Raw genomic sequence first — 19,072 nt, forward strand, 5'->3', positions numbered from 1 at the left:
TACATAATAAGACCACAAAAGAGCTATTTTGGACTCTCAGAGGATCTGACCTGCCTGGTAGGGTCAGTAAAGGTTTCTTTGAAGAAACAATTATCATGCTGAAGTTTGAAGAATGAGTAGGCACTAATTAGACAAAACTGAGGGAGCAGAGCATTTTAGATAGGATGTGGGGGCCAGGTGAACATGGGCAAGGTTCTGCAGGAATGGGGAGGTGCAAGGGAGAGCACATCATGCTGGAGGAGAAGACTAGAGTGGCAAGAACTTGATGAGGCCTTTTAGGCTGCAGGGACCATACTTTGCAGAGCCTTGATGGTGTTAGGAATGCGGGTTTCATCCTTAGGACAATGGGAAGCCACTAGGATGGGGATTGGGCAATCAATCAGATTTGTGTTTTGGACGATTCCTCTGGTTGCCATGAAAAGAATGAATTGGAAGGGGTATACGCATGGATGTAGGAAAGGGGTGGCTAGTTGAGACTAGGATTCGGGAGTTTTTGGGTACCCTGATTAAATACACCTTCACCTCACACCATTCATTGCCACACACCTTCATCCTTTCCTCTGTTCCTCCTTGTGGTTTCAAAATCCCTTGTCTCTACCTCTACTCTGGCATTCATTTTAGTGTACTGTATTATGATCATCTCTTTCATTAGCATGAGCACTTGTTAATAGCAGTGACTAGGTCTCCTACATCTCCTTCACTTCTCCCTCCCCCACTCCTTAATCAAATGCTTGACACATAGTAGGTTCTCAAATGTTTGTAGACCTGAAGTGTATCTTCCTACAGTTTTTTACTCCAAGGTCAGGGAAAGGCTATACTCAGTGCCTCTATCTCTTCATCTCCAATTTAATCCCACCCACTCTGTTTTCTGCCCACCCTGCTCCCTGCAACATTCCACTGAAATTTCTCTTGCTGAAATCACTCCCACCTCCTGGTCGTCAACCACGGTGGACAATTTTAGTTCTTGCCTTAGCTTGAACTCTGCACATTAGTTTCTTTGAACTGTTCTAAATTGTTTCTTCTCAATACCCTGTAAAGACTCTAGTGCTTCTTTCTGTCCCTTAAGTGTTGGTATTCCCAGAGATCCAGGCTCAACTTTCTTTCCTTCTCTTCCTAGGTGATTAATTTATACATACTTAAAATTTCAATTATGACCTTAGATACTGATGACTCCAATATCTATCCATAGATCCATCTGAAAACATTTTTCTTAGCTTTAGACATGTGTTTTTAACCATATACTAAAATATCTGTCCCCAAGCACCTCAGACTCAAATACAAACTCATTTTCTCCTTAGAATCTACTGCCCAACCTGCTTCCTCCCCTTCGTTCCTTATCTCTGTAAATGGTACAACCATTTACCCTGTCATCATGCCCAGAAAACTAGAGTCTTCCTAAATTGCTCCCTTTTCTTTTTTCTTTTTATTGATTTTAGAAAGAGAGAGGAAGGGAGAGGGAGAAAGAGAGAGAGAAACATCAATTTGTTGTTCCACTTATTTATGCATTCATCGGTTGATTCTTGTATGTGCCCTCACCAGGGATCAAACTCTCAACCTTGATGTATTGGGACGATGCTCTAACCAGCTGAGCTATCCAGCCAGGGCTTGCTCCCTTTTCTTATCTCCTACATCCTGTTGACTCTACCTCCCAAGCATCTCATAGGTCTGTGTTCTCTTTTCCAGAACCTCCTCCCCACCAACGTCAGTTTAGGCTTTTGTTTGCTCTCTCCTTTCATATGATCTCCCTGCCTCAGTCCTCTGTGTAACAACCAAAGGAAAATTTCCACACACCTGACCACATCACTCCCTGGATTAGTCATCACTGAGATAAAAATGCAAATATCCTTATTATCTGACCTTTACCTTTAGCCTCATCTCCCATCATCTCCCTCTATGTTCCCTTTAATTTCACTATATTCAACTACTTTTACTTGTCACATAGTTTTCCCTGTTATTGTTTAGAACAATAAATACCTTTATAACATGAGCCAAGATAGGAGGGAGGAGGATTTATTTGCCTTTCCAGGCCTTGATTTGCCTCAGCTAGAACCCAGCTCCTTACCCTCCAGCACACAGCCATCTGCGTGGCCACCATGGCCTGGTGTTGGAGCGATGCATGCAAGGAACTTGCCCCGCTAGAACCTCTCTTCTGGGAGACTGCTGATTGTGGCATTCTTTTTCCTTCCATCATATTTCTTCTGAATTTTCTTTGATTGTTATTTGTTTATAATCTCTTCCTCCTCAGGAGTCAGCTGGGCCCCCTTCTTGAGGCCCAGGGGCAGTGAATGGTGAGATTCATACCACTGTCACTGTTGGTACAATGTGCTGTGAATGAGCACAAGGCAGTTCTTTACTTGGGGCTTGGTGTGGACCAGTTCTTCACTGGATACCTTATAGACAACATCAATAATGAGTACAACACTCTGAGCCCCAAGAGAAGTTGCCCACGTCCAGCCTCAAGGCATGGTACTTCCTGCTGCCTCCCTGCACTTGGACTGTGTGTGGGCGGTGGCACCCAATCTTAGTGTTGGCAGCAGGGCATCCCAGCTCATATTTTCCCTTCTTGTGGTAGGGCTTTCTCTTGCCTCTGGTCTTGCAATGCTTCTGAGAGATGTCTATGGCTTGGTGCCAGCTGGAAAGAGCTCCCCATCTTTAGACCTATAAGCTCTTCTTTCTGCTGCAGATGCTCTCCCCTCATCTCCCCCTGCTCCATTGGCCTGACAAACTCCTGTTCCTCTTCAGGACAATTTGAGCATCTTGACCATACCACTTATCTTTGCTGTAGTTATCTCACCTCCCTGAGTCCTGGACTCAGAGTTCCTTGAGCAGATTCACCCTGTCTTGTTTATCTACAGAATATCATCAACATTGTAACACAATGACTTATTCAAGGACCTGATGTACAAGCTTCTTTTGGAATCGAATCTGAAGTTAGTAAGTGCCACAGTTATCTAATACGCAAATAAATATTTCTCTCAGTTTTCAAGACTCAGATGTAAACTACAGGGTTGATAACAACATTCAATGAGTTAAGGCTAGCTATGATGTCACAAATTATAGAAATGTAGCTTGAGGTCCAATTGTTACAATTTGTTAAAACTGAACTTGCTTGAGAAATAAAAACATAATAACAATGATGCTTAATTATTAGTCTAAGTTCTCTCTCAACTGAAATACTTACCCACTGGTCTACCATGAATGAGCACTCTCTTTGGTGTTCAGGACATCAGTAGCCAGGCTGAACTTTGGAGCCCTGAAAGAAAAGCAATTAAGTTCCCCTGAAATATTCTCCTGGAGATTAGTTTATGGACTCCTTAGACACCAGTCTCATGGTGGATTTGGGTACCATAATGTATCTTTCTTCGAAAAAGCCCAATGTTGTATCCTACTATTATTGTCTGGTGTTAATATGCAGCTCTTTAATTTTTAACTTCATGTGGGTCTGATCTCTCCCAACTGGTCTGGAGGTTCTTGAGGTCCTATGTCTTCTACTTCCTGGCCACCATTAATGCTTAGTACAGAGTTTCATAACTTCAGTAACTTAAGTACTTAGTAAATATGTATTGAGTAAACAAGGTACAAATTAATCCCATGCCAGCCCTGGGCTTCAGTGGAATGATTTGACCCTACTGCCTCAAACACATCCCTCGATGACATGCTTCTGTGCCTAAAATTCCGATCACTTGACTCCTTTGGATAAAACATTATATTCAGAAGGCCTGCATTAAAATGTAAATATCTAATCTGGGAGGTGTCACTCACTAGTAAATGGTTTTTAATAGTTTCCTACCAAAGAGCTTGAGCGTAGGGATTGTGTCCAGGGAAAGAGCCAGAGAACCTAGGGTCTCGCCTTTGGGTGTGGATTAGATGGAGCACCCCAACGATAGCTGTGACAGATGAAGGGTAGAGCATGGAGCATGAGTCCACTGGGTGGACACCTATGGGGTGGAGTAGGGGAATGCCTAACTGGGTTAGCATGCATCTCAGTACAACCAGAATTGATCTGTAACATTGAGCCCTCACAAACTAATCCAGCACTGCTGTGTATGAGCCAAGTATTTAAGTGGATGAGTTCCCATATGACCAAGGCTACACTCAGAGCATTGTCTGAGTGGTGATTAGGAGCTAGTCCAGTGCTCTTTGCAGTCTATTCTGTATTCCAAAATAACTGCTAATTTCATTGCAGTTGCAATGAGGACCAATGTAGGGGAGCAGAGAGAAATAATTTATGGGGTAAGCAGAGGGCTTTATTAAATCAAATTATCATCTGGAACTGCCCTTCTCCTCCCCAAATTATGGGGGGATGGGTTGATGTGGTGTGGCCTTTGACCCACAACCAATATAGCTTCTGAATTCTGAGTGATCTGTATAAAAACATACCTATGCCGCCCTGGCCGGTTTGGCTCAGCGGTTAGAGCGTCGGCCTGCGGTCTGGAGAGACCCGGGTTCGGTTCCGCTAAGGGCACGTACTTCGGTTGCAGTTTGTCCCCGGCCCTGGTTGGGTCGTGCGGGTGGCAGCCACTCGATGTGTCCCTTCACGTCGATGTTTCTCTGTCTCTCTCCCTCCCACTCTATCTGTACAAAAAGTGGAGGAATGCCCTCGGGTGAGGATAAAAAAAAAAAAAAAAAAAAAAAAAAAAAAAAAAAAAAACATACCTATGCCCACATGTGATATACCTATGCCTAAGTGCCCCAGTGTATATAATTCCAGGATTTGTTTTTGTGAATTGCTTGCTAGTGTGATGGGCAGGAATCAGAAATCAGCAACATCCCAAAGTGAGTGGGGAGTTCATGGCCACCAGGCAGGGTTCTCTGTCCTCCACCAACCCCCAGCAGGAAGCAGGCAGGGAAGGTGCCTGTGGTTACCAGGGCTTGGCTGTTGCTTTATTACTTTCATTCCTATGGGCGTTTTTACAAGTAAGCAAAGTACAAAATATTTTATAGCTTTTCAGATAGAACGTGTGACACATTTCAAAGAATAAAGGCCCCCTGTAAAGATACACAGCTCACTACAAGTTCCTTAGGGAATAAATGAGAAGTTATTAAGTGCCAGAGCTTATCTGATACACAAGTAAACATTTCTCTAAGTTTTGACTATTAAGACATACATTTTAGAGATGATAACTCTGCAGCTACACAGTCTGGGGAAAGAGTTTAGGTTTTGGAGTTGCACATACCTAGGGTCAAACCTTAGTACCTCCATTCACCAGTGGGGTGTTGAGCATTGGCTAACTTTGCCTAACCCAGCAATTTTCAGCCTTTGTCATCCCATGGCACACATAAACTAATCACTAAAATTCTGTGGCACACCAAAAAATATATTTTTTGCTGATATGAGCACACACACAAAAAAAAGCTGTAATTTTGATTCATTCACACTGAACAACTATTGTTGTGTTGGCTGTTGCCATTATCTTTTTTAATTTGACAGTCTAAGGGAAAAGAGGTTAGTGTCCCTGACTAAATAGTCAGGTATTACATATTTTAAAAATTCTTGCAGCACACAATTGGAAATCCCTGGCCTAACCAGTTCTCTAATTTTTAAAATGGAAATAAGTAATACAATCTCTGTGAAAATGAAATAAGATACTGTGAAGAAAGCATACTGTGAGTGCTTATCAGGTGTTCATTTTTCCCTTCTTCCTTTCTAAATGATCAGCTGAATTAACTATTAAGAAAGATTTCAGACCAATAGCCAAATAAGGCTCCGAAACCTCTCAAGAGTCAGAAGAGTCTAAACGTTAAGCTGTGAAAACAAAAGCAGACTGTTTCATCAGTGTTTCAATAATCTACAACTGAATGGTAACTAGACCAACCCTGATTCTATTGATTCTATGGACTGGTGATCGGTGTGGGTATCTGTTTCACTACTGAAGCTAGGAACTCCTTGAGGGAATGTATGGGGACCAAGAATCCTAAGAGCCCTTTCTTATTTTTTATTTTTTTATCCTCACCGGAGCACATTTTTCCATTTTTTTGTTCAGATAGAGTGGGAGGGAGAGAGAGAGAGAAAAAAACATCAACATGAAAGGGACACATTGAGTGGCTGCCACCCACACAACCCAACCAGGACTGGGGACTAACTGCAACCGAGGCACGTGCCCTTAGCAGAAACTGAACCCAGGTCTCTCTGGACCACAGGCTGACGCTCTAACCACAGAGCCAAACCGTCCAGGGCAAGCCCTTTCTTATTGAATCTGAATCTCCACAGGACTAGAGTGGAGCCTCAAAGTTTGATTGTTGATTAAAACGGAATTACTCTATCTCCTCTCCCCATCAATTAGTCCTGAAATACCAATATCCTTAGCTAATTTTGGATCCCTTTAAGGCTTATTCATAGGTCAGCTTTCACATTTTTGCCCCTATGGTATGCCCAACAACATGCATCAAATGAATTTACATTGGTACTTACAAAACAGTCACAGGGATGTCAAGTACGGCATAGGTAATATAGTCAATAATATTGTAATAACTGTGTATGGTGCCAAGTGGGTTATTTGAAATATCGGGGGGATCACTTTATAAGTTATATGATTATCTAACTGCTATGCTGTACACCTGAAATGAATATGAAATAATAATGAATGTCATTTGTAATTGAAAAATAAAATTTTAAAAATTAATTTATGGACAGACTATTTTTACAGGAGTGAGCCAGGTTGAATGACAAGCCAAGCTATGCCTATGTCCTAATCTATATTTACATAATTCCACTGATTAGCAGTCTCCATTCAACAGACCCTCTGTTTTTTTCCTACAAAGGCTTTTGTACCTAAGGATAGACGCAAAATGTGATGTCCTCATGTCAAAATGGCTCACCAACCCTTTACCAATCTGAGATATTCTTTGAGCTATTTATAGCATTTAGACCCACATACTATTTTTTTCTGGGCTATCTTTTTTTACCAAAACGAGATAGAAACCTGGTCCCTGACAGTGCTCCAACTGTGTAAGTGACTCAACTCAACACCCATTAGCTGCAGTAGTATTTCAACAAGTTCTGTCAGCTGCAGCTAAGGGGGGAAAATGCTCACTGTAGGTTTACTTTCTTTTCTTTTCTTTTAATTGATTTGAGAGAGAGAGGAAAGGGGGGGGGGGGGAAGAAACACCAATTTGTTGTACCACTTATTTATGCATTCATTGGTTGATTCTTATATGTGCCCTAACTGGGGATCAAACCCGAAACCTTGGTATTTCAGGATGACACTCTAACCAACTGAGCTACCCGGCCAGGGCAGATTTGTTTTCTACAGGATTTTATATCATCATCATCACCACTAACTCCACTATTGTAACCTGCTGCCAGTTTGCCTTATAAATCCTGCACAGAAATGGAAATGTGGCCATTACTCTATCAGTTCACAAGACTTCCCTACAGACTCCTGAAGTTCCCACTTCTTTTTTTATAAACAGGGAACCAACAAAGACATGACATCCTCCCCTCCCCATTCCACATTTTTTATTTCCTTCTTTCAGTTCCTTCTACTAATTCACAGCATACACTCTCTCTCTCTCTCTCTTATTCACTCAATCCTCAATGACTGCTGATCCTTAATACTAGGACAGAGGACTCCCAGGATCATTATCAAGTTTGGTATATTCTGAGTCAGTATTGTATACATTAATGTGTTTGTGCATGGTTCAGCTGGACTATGACACAATAACTCACTCATCCTGACTAAGAATACCAATGACATTATGTTTGTAACATTTAGTTTATTCTTATCATACACTCAGATTTTCTAGAGACATCTCAGTCATCTTATTGAGACATGCAGATAATATAACATGTCCTTTGTTGTTGTTGTTTTATCCTCACGAGAGGGAGAGAGAGTGGAAGAGACAGAGAGAAACATTGATGTGAGAGAGACACATCGACTGGTTGCCACCCACACGACCTAATCAGGGCCGGGGACAAACTGCAACCGAGGTACGTGCCCTTAGCGGGAACTGAACCCAGGACTCTCTGGTCTGCGGGCCGACGCACTAACTGATGAGCCAAACTGGCCAGAGCTCCTTTGTTGTTTCTCTCTCTTTTTTTTAAATCCTCACTTGAGGACATTTTTGCATTTATCTTCAGATAGAGCGGGAAGGAGAGAGAGAGAAACATCGATGTGAGAGAGATACATGGAGTGGCATCCACCCACACAACCCTACAGGGGCCGGGGACAAACTGCAACCAAGGACGTGCCCTTAGTGGGAACTGAACCTGGGACTCTCTGGTCCGTGGGCCAATGCTCTAACTGCTGAGCCAAACCGGCCAGGGCTGTTGTTTCCTTATCATGCCTTGCAAACCACTACTGCAATAGTTCCCAACCAGCAACATAAGAACCCATGGAGACAGCCCTGTTTGACTCTGTCCAGTTACCAGGTGAGGGAACTTCCTCACAGTTATGTAGCATAATTGGTTGCTTCAGAGATGTCATTAAACAACAACACTGAAGTCTGACCAGTGTGGCTCAGTGGACTGAGCATTGTCCCATGGATTGAGAAGTCCCAGTTCAATTTCCAGTCAGGGCACATGCCTGGATTGCGGGCTCGATCCCCAGTAGGGGCTGTGCAGGAGGCAGTCAATCGATGTTTCTCTTTCACATCTGAAAACATATTAAAAAAAAAAAAGAACACTGAAGAAAGCTCTTAGGTTTTATCAGAGCACTTGCATATACTGCAAATGACCCATCATTAAGACCCCACCCGTCTCTGATCCTGATAAAGCAAAGGTTAAGGTTCATCTCTGTCTGCCACATTCTATTTCCTTCTGTTTAAGCCAGAACACAATCTCTGGAGCCAACTGGTTCCTCTCTCAGCTGGCTCTAAGAACAATATTCTTTTTACAGTGTTAAATGATTGTCCTACCATTCAGGTAGTCATTAAGCTATGATTGGTCCCCCATATCCCCTATTTTACCATATCCTCTCAGAGAAAACACTTCTGTCTCTTTTTGCAAAGTCTTCCACCACCACTATATTCTGCAGGGGAGGGCAGTCACCCTGGAGCTCCTTAACCTTCCTACTAACTATTCAAAATCCACACAGCTCAGGTTCATTTTCCATCTCACTCCAAGAGCCTGTCAGGCTAATCCTAACGTGCCTCATAGTCCCATGTACCTCGGTCATTGCCAGAAAAACAAGGCTTCCAAGTCACTTGATATCAACATTGGATATTCATCCCAGTACCCATGAGTTCCTAACCTCGTCTGAAGGAACCCCTCCCTACCCTCCCCAATCTCTTCCACTGTGCCCTTTGCAACTCGGGATCTGTCACCATCAAAGGTCCTTATAGCCTCCTCCTCTTCTCTGAACATTTCCTCCCCTCCTGGAAGAATGAACCTGGCTGGCCTTGATTACCACCCCTTCTGAGCAGTCCCCTCATATCCCGCACCCTAGGGCTAAGAGGTGTAGTAAATGTTCTGCTTGCCATTTCCAAATTATTTCTTTACTTTCCTTCTAAACATGCAGCTCCTTTAAAGTCCTCAAACCCTTCCCCTTTCAACCACCAAATTCTAGTCCCATTGACTGCCTTTCTGTTCTAGCATACTTTGTGTATAGTCCACATTTTTCTATCTCATCTACAGTAGTAGTAAATTAGGTCAAATACATTGCTGAAATCAAAGTACAGTATACTATTATTTAAGGCAGTAACTCTTTCATTGATTTTTGAAAGAGGCATCGATTTGTTGTTTCACTTAATTATGCATTCATTGGTTGCTTCTTGTATGTGCCTAACCAGAAATCAAACCTGCAACCGTGGTGTATCAGGACGATGTTCTAACCAACTGAGCTACCCAGCCAGAGCCAAGGCAGTAATTCTTAATCAGAGTGGCACTTCCTTCCCCAGAGGGCTAGAGATTATAGAGGCCTTTTGAGGTTTTCCAAATGATTGAAGGGACTGAGTGGGTAGAGGTAATTTCCTTGAAATATTTTGAAGAATATTCTATTCAAAATTCCAAAAGTGTCCCATATTGAGACACCTAATCTAAGGTATTCTTCTGTCCACAAAAATACTTGCACAAGGCCTAGCAGGTATGGCTCAGTGGAGTGAGCATCATCTCATGCACCAATAGGTTACCAGTCTCATTTCTAGTCAGGGCACATGTCCGGGGTTGTGGGCTTGATCTTCAGTAGGGGGTGTGCAGGAGGCAGCTGATCAATGTTTCTCACATCAATGTTTCTCTCTCTCTCTCCCCCGCCCCTCCTCTCTCTCTAAAATATTAATAAAAACATATTTTAAAAAAAGACTTGGCCCAGTCGGTGTGGCTCAGTGGATTGAGCGTCGTTCATGGACTGAGAGGTCCTGGTTTGATTCCCGGTCAGGGCATATGTCTGCGGGCGCAGGCTCGATCTCCAATGAGGAGTATGTAGGAGGCAGCCAATCGATGTTTCTCTCTTACATCGATGTTTTTCTCTCCCTTCCTCTCTCTCTAAAAAATCAATAAAAACATTTTTTAAAAATATAAAAAATAAATAAAAATGACTTGTACAAGAATGTATATAGCAATTTTATTTATAATAGCCCAAACCTGGAAATATCCCAGATGTCCATCAGTAGGAGAATACATAAACAAACCGTGGCATATTCATACATTTAAATACTACTCAGCAATAAAAGAGAAAAAATTATCAACACATGCAACATGATAAATCTCAAAAACATTATTAAACATAAAAAACAAGCTGAACGAAAGAAGTTTAAAAAAAAAAAATTACATATGGTTTGATTCTATTTACATGCAAGTTCTAGTAGGACCAGCTAAATAATTCCCAGGGCCTAGTACAAAATGAAAAAGTGGGCCCCTTGTTAAAATATTAAGACTTTCAAAATTATTACAGCAGAGCATTATACCAAGTGTAAGGCCCTTCTAAGTACTTGGTCCTATGTACTGCATAGGTTGCATGCCCATGAATCTGGCTTTCAATGTCAGAATAGACAAACTAATTTATGGTGGAACAAAATATATCAGAATTAGGATTGCATCTAAAGGTAATAGGGACAGAACAGAAAGAAAAAATAAAACCTTCTGGAAATGAGGTCTGTGTTTATCTTTTTTAAAAAATAAATTTCATTGGCTTTTTTAGAGAGAAATTGAGGGAGAGAGAGAGAGAAAAAAAGAAACATCATTGTGGGAGAGAAACATGAATTGGTTGCCTCCCGTAACCTGGGAATGTGCCTTGACTGGAAATCAAACCCGCCACATTTTGGTGCACAGGATGATGCTCCAACCAACTGAGCCACAACAGCCAGGGCATATTTATCTTGATAAGAGCCTGGATCATAGAGGTATGCATTTACCAAACTCATTAATGCTACACAATTTTTTTTTTTTGCTTTTTATTGTTTTACTGCAAAGGAAAATAACTCTTTTAAAACATGACCTATGCCCAGCCAGTGTGGCTCAGTGGCTAAGCATCGAACCATGCACCAAGAGGTTGCCAGTTCGATTCCCAATCAGGACACATGCCCGGGTTGTGGGCCTCATCCCCAGTGTGGGGCATGCAGGAAGCGGCAGTCAGTGTTCTCTCTCATGGATGTTTCTATCTCTCTCTCCCTCTCCCTTCCCCTCTTTCTAAAATCAATAAAGAAATATTTTAAAAAATAAAAAATAAATAAAAACATGACCTGTAGTTAATTATATACATACTAAAATAGTTATAAAAAGATGTGTACTAAAATCTGCAGTTGATTTGAAAATTCATCAAAATAGGTAATACACGAATAGGTGTGTAATAAAGTAAATATAGTAAAACTTCAATGGTATAATATAGGTGGCAGGCATACAGGTGTTCACTGTAAAATGCTTTTGATTTTGTCATATTTTTTAACATTTTCATAATATAATGTTGAAAATAGCCCTGGCCAGTTTGGCTCAGCGGTTAGAGCGTCAGCGTGCGGTCCTGAGAGACCCGGGTTCGGTTCCCGCTAAGGGCGCGTACCTCGGTTGCAGTTTGTCCCCGGCCCTGGTCGGTTGTGAGGGTGGCAGCCACTCGATGTGTTCCTTTCACATCGATGTTTCTCTCTCTCTCTGTTCCTCTCTCTCCCACTCTACCTGAACAAAAAATGAAAAAAAAAAAGATGTCCTCGGGTGAGGATAAAAAAATAAAAAGAAAAAAGAAAATAAAATGAGGGCGATATGGGGAGGTAGAAGAGGGTATAAAAGGGAGATAAGCCCTGGCCAGTTTGGTTCAGTGGTGGAGCATCGGCCTGCGGTCCAGAGAGACCTGGGTTCGGTTCCCGCTGAGGGCATGTACCTCAGTTGCAGTTTGTCCCTGGCCCTGGTTTGGTTGTGTGGGTGGCAACCACTCGATGTGTCCCTTTCATGTCAATGTTTCTCTCTCTCTCTCTCTCTCTCTCTCTCCCTCCCACTCTATCTGAACAAAAAGTGGAAAATGTCCTCGGGTGAGGATAATAAATAAATAAATAAATAAATAAATAAATACAAAAAATAATAATTGATAAAGAGATGGAAGGGGGATGGAGGGGCTGGGTGAAAAAGTTTAAGGGATTAGGAAGCACAAATTGGGCCCAGGTTGGGTGGCTCAGTTGTTTAAAGCGTCATCCCGATACACCAAGGTTGCAGGTCTGATCCCTGGTCAGGGTACACACAAGAATCAACCAGTGAATGCATAAATAAATAGAACAAAACTCTCTCTCTCTCTCCCTCTCTTCCTTTCTCTCTCAAAAATCAATAAATAAAAAGAAAGGAAAAAAAAACACCTATGTGAAAAAATAATGACAGAAAGTTTTCCTAACTTAGTGAAGGAAATAGACATAAAAGTCCAGGAAATACAGAGTCCCAAATAAGATAAACCTAAGAGGCCCACACCAAGCCATATCATAATTAAAATGCCAAAGGTTAAAGACAAAGAGAATCTTAAAAGCATCAAGAGGAAATCAATTACCTACAAAGGAGCTCCCATGACTGTCAGCTGATCTTTCAACAGAAACTTTGCAGGGATTGGCAAGAAATATTCAATGTTTAAAAAGCAAGGACCCACAAACAAGAGTATTCTATCCAGCAAAGCTATCATTTAGAATTGAAGGACAGATAAAGAGCTTTCCTGATAAGAAAAAGCTAAAGGTTTCTTCCTAGCCCTTCTTGTTAATAAATAAAAAGGAAAAAGAAAAGAAAAAGCTAAAGGAGTTCATCACCACCAAATCACTATTACATAAAATGTTAAAGGATCTTCTTTTAGAAGAAGAAGAAAAAAAAAAGATAAGAAATATGAATAACGGGAAGTGAGCAGCAGGGCTGTCTGATGGTAACAGAGTTGGGCTGAATATGAATACCAGAGGACTTGGATCTCAACTAAAGGACAGTATTCCAGTTACTGAACTTTCAGCAAGTAGACCTTTTGAAAGTCATGATCTTCTTCAAAAACGTTTTTCTTGTGTGAAAAATGAACTTTTGCCCAGTCATTCTCTTGAACTATCAGAAAAAATTCCATGTCAACCAAGATAAAATTAATTTTCCCACACTGAAAAAAATTCAGGGTCTGTTTGCACGACTAAAATTGCAAATAGTATTTAAGGCAGTGCAACAGGTTCAGTGTCTTCCATTTCTTTCAAGCTCAGACCCTTCACTGGATATTTTGAAAGGTAATGCTGAGACCATTGGATTTGAAGATATTCTTTAAAAAATTTTTTCTTTATTAATCTCAGAGAGAGGAAGAGAGAGAGAGAGAGATAGAAACATCGATGAGAGAAAACATCGATTGGCCGCCTCCTGCATGATCCCCACTGGGCCACACTGGCGGGGGGTGGGGGTGGGGGGGATTCTCAATGACCCTTTTAAAGTGAACTAATGGACCTGGCCGGTTTGGCTCAGTGGTTACAGCGTTAGCCTGCAGTCCAGAGAGAACCGGGTTCAGTTCCCACTAAGGGCACGTACCTTGGTTGCAGTTTGTCCCTGGCCCTGGTTGGGTCCTGCAGGACCCAATGTGTCCCTTTCACGTCGATGTTTCTCTCTCTCTCTCTCCCTCTCTCTCCCTCCCACTCTATCTGAACAAAAAATGGAAAAATGTCCTCAGGTGAGGATTTTAGAAAATAATAAAATAAAGTGAACTAATGGGAGGACCACACTTGAAGGTGGAATATAAACTTTACTGTGATGCAGTGTGCTGTTCATGGAAATGGAGGGACTACATCTTGTTTTTTGTTTTTTTTAATCCTCACCCGAGGACATTTTTCCATTTTTTGTTCAGGTAGAGTGGGAGGGAGAGAGAGGAACAGAGAGAGAGAGAGAAACATCGATGCGAAAGGAACACATCGAGTGGTTGCCACCCGCACAACCGACCAGGGCCAGGGACAAACTGCAACAGAGGTACGCGCCCTTAGCGGGAACCGAACCCGGGTCTCTCAGGACCGCAGGTCGATGCTCTAACCGCTGAGCAAACCGGCCAGGGCCTACATCTTGTTTATAGTCATCAGTTTACTATAATTTTATGTACCCAACATTAAAGGTACTGATGCATGAAAACTATTGCCTAAATAGTATCTGATCATTTAAAATTATTAGAATCTTTGGTTTATGGCCATGTGACAGTTGAAAGCACTAGAGATGATGTTAAAACTCCTGATTTAGCCCAGCCGGTGTGGCTCAGTGGATTGATCATCATCAATGGACTGAGAGGGCTGGTTCCATTCCTGGTCAGGGTTTTGGGTTCGGTCCCCATTGTGGGGATGGCAGTGCAGGAGGCAGCCGATTGATATTTCTCTCACATCAGTGTTTCTCTCTTTCCCTTTCTCTCTCTAAAATCAATAAAGAAATTTTTTTTAAAAATCACAATAAAAATAAATAAAACAAAGGCTGTGCCCTGGCCGGTTTGGCTCAGCAGTTAGAGTGTCAACCCATAGACCAGAGAGTTGAGGATTCCATTCTGGTCAGGGGCATATACTTTGGTTGCAGGCTCAATCCCCAGTAGGGGGCATGCAGGAGGAAGCTACTCAATGTTTCTCTCTGACATTGATGCTTCTATATCTCTCTCCCTTCCTCGCTCTCTAAAAAAAAATCAATTAAAAATATTAAAGATAAATAAATTAATTAAAACAAGTAAAAAGCTCATGTGGCCCTGGTCAGGTAGCTCAGTTGGTTTGAGCTTCCTCCCATACACTAAAAGATTGCAGGCTCAATTCCCTATCAGGACACATACCTAGGTTTCAGGTTCCATCCCTGATACAGACGTGTATGGGAGGCAATCAATCAATGTTTCTCTCTCTCTCTTCCTTCCTCCTTCTCTCTAAAATTCAATGAAATCATATCCTCAGGTGAGGATTAATATTATATATTAAAGAAAAATTTTTTTGTCTTTATTGATTTTAGAGAGAGGAATGGGAGAGGGAGAGATAGAAACATCGATTGGCCGCCTCTTGCACGCTTCTCACTGGGGATTTGGCCCACAACCTGGGCATGTGCCCTGACCAGGAATCAAACCGGTGACCTCTTGGTGCATGGGTTGACACTCAACCAGTGAGCCACACTGGCCAGGCAGGTAAAGATTAATAAAAAAAGCTTATGCACATAAGGAAAACAGCATCTAAAGGGAGAAAGAAATGACTGCTACTCCCTGAATCAGGGGAACAGTTTTAAAATTGAGGCAGAACAATCTAGCCAGTGTGATTCAGTGGTTGAGTGTCGACCCATGCACCAAGAGGTCACCAGTTCGATTCCCAGTCAGGGCACATGCCCAGGTTGTGGGTCAAATCCCCAGTGGGCGGCCAATTGATGTTCTCTCTCATTGATGTTTCTTTCTCTCCCTCTCCTTTCCTCTCTCTAAAATCAATAAAAAAATTTTTTTTAATTGAGGCAGAAAAGATAATGTCTAAGTGTGATGTCAAAGTATGTAGAGGCAAGGACTCTTTGAGCTTGCGAAGTGGAACTACATACTTCTTCATGCATCGCATGTTTCATTAGCATGTTAACTCTCCACCCAGGGGTGTGTTTTTTACTATTATAATGAGGGTAAGGTTATGCAGCAGTTTTAAAAATTCTTTCTGTACATGGGTGTGCCACGGCACACTGGTTGAAAACTGCTAATGTGGAGGGTCTTGTGCTGAGTGAAATTAGTCAAAGACAAATGCCATATGATTTCACTTATATGTGGAATCTAAAAATAAAATAAACAAGCAGAACAGAGACAGACTCATAGATAAAGAGAACATTTTGATGGTTGCTAGATGGGATGAGGGGGTTGGGAGGATGGGTGAAACGTTGAAGGGATTAAGTACAAATTGGAAGTTACAGTATAGCATAGGAAATATAGTCAATAATATTGTAATAACTATGGATGGTGTCAGAAGGGTACTAGATTTACTGGAGTGATTACTTTGTTAAGTTATATAAATTTCTAACCACTGGGTTGTGCACCTGAAACTAATATAATATTATATGACAACTACAATTAAAAAATAAATAAATTGCCTGGCCAGTGTGGCACAGTGGTTGGGTGTCGACCCATGCACCAAGAGGTCACTGGTTTGATTCCCCATCAGAGGGCATGCAGGAGGCGGCCAATTGATGTTCTCTCTCATCGATGTTTCTATCTCTCTCTCCCTCTCCCTTCCTCTCTCTCTAAAATCAATAGAGAAAAAAATAAATAATTTTAAAAATAATTTTTGAAGTTAAAAAAATTCAAAAAATATCTTTATATAGTTTTTAATCTTGTCATATTTCTTAGTCAAATATTATCTGTCAAAATGACTTGTCAACATTAAAGAGCAACATCTATAAAATTTAATAGTAATTTAAGGAATATACTTAGGTATGAAATCTTACAAAAATATTAAGAAATATTCTTAAATATAGCACTGGAACTATACAAAAGTTACAATCATGGCATAAAATGAGAGTAATTTTGAACAGTAACAAATTGAGGTGTTAAAGAGCTAAAAAAATAAATATCTTAGATGGATACTCAGATATTATAAGTCAGAGCTTTGTGTGGTATTTTGTCATTTATTTAATAAACATGTTTACTCAACTCACTTTACTGCAATGGACAATTTAATAAACATCTGTCAACTTTATAAGAAGATGAGGTGCTTCTTGATTAGGTAACAGATTAAGTAAGACCTGACAATGGAACCTTTTGCAAGTAAAGCCACAATAAGCAGTTAGATTATTCTGGTTTAAAGTATGTGTAGTTTGGAGTCTGGCTGTGGGCAACTTCCTGAAAGCATCCAAAATGCAGAAGACAACAATCTGGTTAACTTGTTCCTGATTTGATAGTACTATTCTTTTAACTTCAAGTTGCTGAACAGATCGCAAAGTTCCAAAACTAGGTCTAGCAATTCAGATTTACAGTTTTAAAACAGTGATAGGATTTCTTAAAACCTCAATAATCAACTAAGCCCTGGTGGGGTAGCTCAGTTTGTTAGAGATATCCCCATAACCCAAGGTTACAGGTTCCATCCCTGGTCAGGGCACATTCAGGAATCAACCAATGAATGCATGAATGGATGAAACAACAAACTGATGTTTCTCTCTAAAAAATCAATTAAAAAATAAAAATTAAAAAATTTTAAAATAATAATCAAGTAAATAGCTTATTTAATGTCCAAGTAAAATTCAAATTATACAGCTATTTACTGTAACAATGTGACTATTTACATTAATTCGCTTTCAACAGGGGAGTACAACACACTTAAATGATTGCTCAATAAAAACATAATTTTTAACTGGATATATACTTATAAAAATTAACTTAGTTGCTCTGGCCAGTTTGGCTCAGCTGTTGGAGCGTTGGCCTGTGGTCTGCAGAGACGGGGGTTCGGTTCCCGCTAAGGGCATATACTTCTGTTGCAGTTTGTCCCCGGCCCTGGTTGGGTCGTGCGGGTGGCAGCCACTCAATGTGTCCCTTTCACGTCGATGTCTGTCTCTCTCTGTCTCTCTCTCTCCCTCCCTCCCACTCTATCTGAATGAAAAATGGAAAAATGTCCTCAGGTGAGGATAAAAAAACAAAAACAAAAAAAAGCAGATTAGGGAGCATTTGAGATATTGCTTCTGTGCAATAGTGGTCAGTTTTGGCTCAAATAAACTCTTATAAAGATTCAAAAATAGCCCTGGCCAATTTGGCTCAGCAGTTAGAGCAACTGCCTGCAGTCTAAAGAGACCCCAGCTTGGTTTCCGCTAAGGGCGCGTACCTCAGTTGTGGTTTGTCCCTGGCCCTGGTTGGTCGTGCGGGTGGCAGCTACTCGATGTGTTCCTTTCATGTCCATGTTTCTTTCTCTTCCTCCCACTCTATCTGAACAAAAAATGGAAAAGAATGTCCTCAGGTAAGGATAAAAGGAAAAAAAAGATTCAAAAATAAATAACAGATTACAATGATATTTTAACTAACAAAAAAAACTTAAAGGCACTTAATATTTTGTTATTGAATGCTGTCATTAAAATTATTTTAAGACTATAATAGCACATCGTAATTTGAAGTCATTTGCATTAAAATAAATTATTGCCTGTCATTTATACTTCACTATACTTTTGAAAGACTCATCAATATTGTTTTCTAATATTACTAAAAACCGGAATAATCTCAGTTTCCAGCATTTGGCTCAATGGGAACAACTTTTCTTACATTTCCAAGGGCTAAAAAGGGAGAAAGAATTATTGAGAATAATTATAAAGCACACGAATTTGTCATCCTCCACCAGCCAGGGAGATTTTTTTTCTAGTTTCAAAGAAGTACAATTAAACTGCTAGGTAAAGCTCAAAGGTGTGTGTGCGCGCGCGCGCGGTCCCAGGGCTTTAGCTTCTCCTTTGTTTTCCATTTCTGCTTCCACGTTCCAGTTCCTAGTCGCCTCACTCTCTCCTCCAGGCCCCATTTCTTCAAAGTTTCAGAGTCGTGCGCTCTCCGATAAAAGGAAGTCGCTTTATCTTCAAACCTTCTCCGTGGCCACTGAGGATCCCTACCGGCTGTCACTGTTGCAGCCCACGGCCATCCCCGCCACCGCGGAAGAAAGCACCTGGCGGCCCTGCGGGGCAGGAGGCACACCGGGATAGGGGTTGCGCCCCAGGGAGCGCGGTGGTGGGGGAGGGGAGCCTGCCCCCGCCCCGCCCCCGCCCCGGGACGGTGACTCATCG

The 19,072-nt window shown here is 41.3% G+C and overlaps 1 pseudogene; it reads right to left on the reverse strand.

The window, feature by feature from the left end:
* Positions 1-2,010: 2,010 nt before the first annotated feature.
* Positions 2,011-18,930, reverse strand: LOC118631154 (annotated as a pseudogene).
* Positions 18,931-19,072: the final 142 nt, after the last annotated feature.

Source organism: Molossus molossus, unplaced genomic scaffold (assembly GCF_014108415.1).
Source record: "Molossus molossus isolate mMolMol1 unplaced genomic scaffold, mMolMol1.p scaffold_m16_p_15, whole genome shotgun sequence".
Lineage (NCBI taxonomy): Eukaryota > Metazoa > Chordata > Mammalia > Chiroptera > Molossidae > Molossus > Molossus molossus.